The 463-nt window shown below is 52.7% G+C and overlaps 1 protein-coding gene across 1 annotated transcript in view; it reads left to right on the forward strand.

The window, feature by feature from the left end:
- LOC107556723 (SH3 and cysteine-rich domain-containing protein 3-like) overlaps positions 1-463 on the forward strand; it is a 2,975-nt gene that overhangs the window by 534 nt on the left and 1,978 nt on the right. The window lies entirely within an intron of this gene.

A 463-nucleotide genomic window follows, 5' to 3' on the forward strand; every position in this document is an offset into this window, starting at 1 on the left:
GTGAGAGAGAGAGAGTGTGTGTGAGTGTGTGTGAGAGAGAGTGTGAGTGAGTGAGTGTGAGCGAGTGTGTGTGTGAGCGAGTGAGCGAGTGAGCAAGTGTGTGAGTGTGTGTGAGTGAGCGAGTGTGAGTGAGTGAGTGAGTGTGTGAGTGTGTGTGAGTGAGTGTGTGTGAGTGAGTGAGTGAGTGTGTGTGAGTGAGCGAGTGAGTGAGTGGGTGTGTGAGTGAGTGTGTGTGTGAGTGAGCGAGCGAGCGAGTGGGTGTGTGAGTGAGTGAGTGAGTGAGTGGGTGAGTGAGTGAGTGTGTCTTTGAGTGAGTGTGTGTGTGAGCGAGTGAGTGAGTGAGTGAGTGGGTGAGTGAGTGAGTGTGTCTTTGAGTGAGTGTGTGTGTGAGCGAGTGAGTGAGTGAGTGAGTGGGTGAGTGAGTGAGTGAGTGTGTGTTTGAGTGAGTGTGTGTGTGAGTGAG

The sequence above is a fragment of the Sinocyclocheilus grahami genome, unplaced genomic scaffold (assembly GCF_001515645.1).
Source record: "Sinocyclocheilus grahami isolate Dianchi unplaced genomic scaffold, SAMN03320097.WGS_v1.1 scaffold577.1, whole genome shotgun sequence".
In the NCBI taxonomy this organism is placed as follows: domain Eukaryota; kingdom Metazoa; phylum Chordata; class Actinopteri; order Cypriniformes; family Cyprinidae; genus Sinocyclocheilus; species Sinocyclocheilus grahami.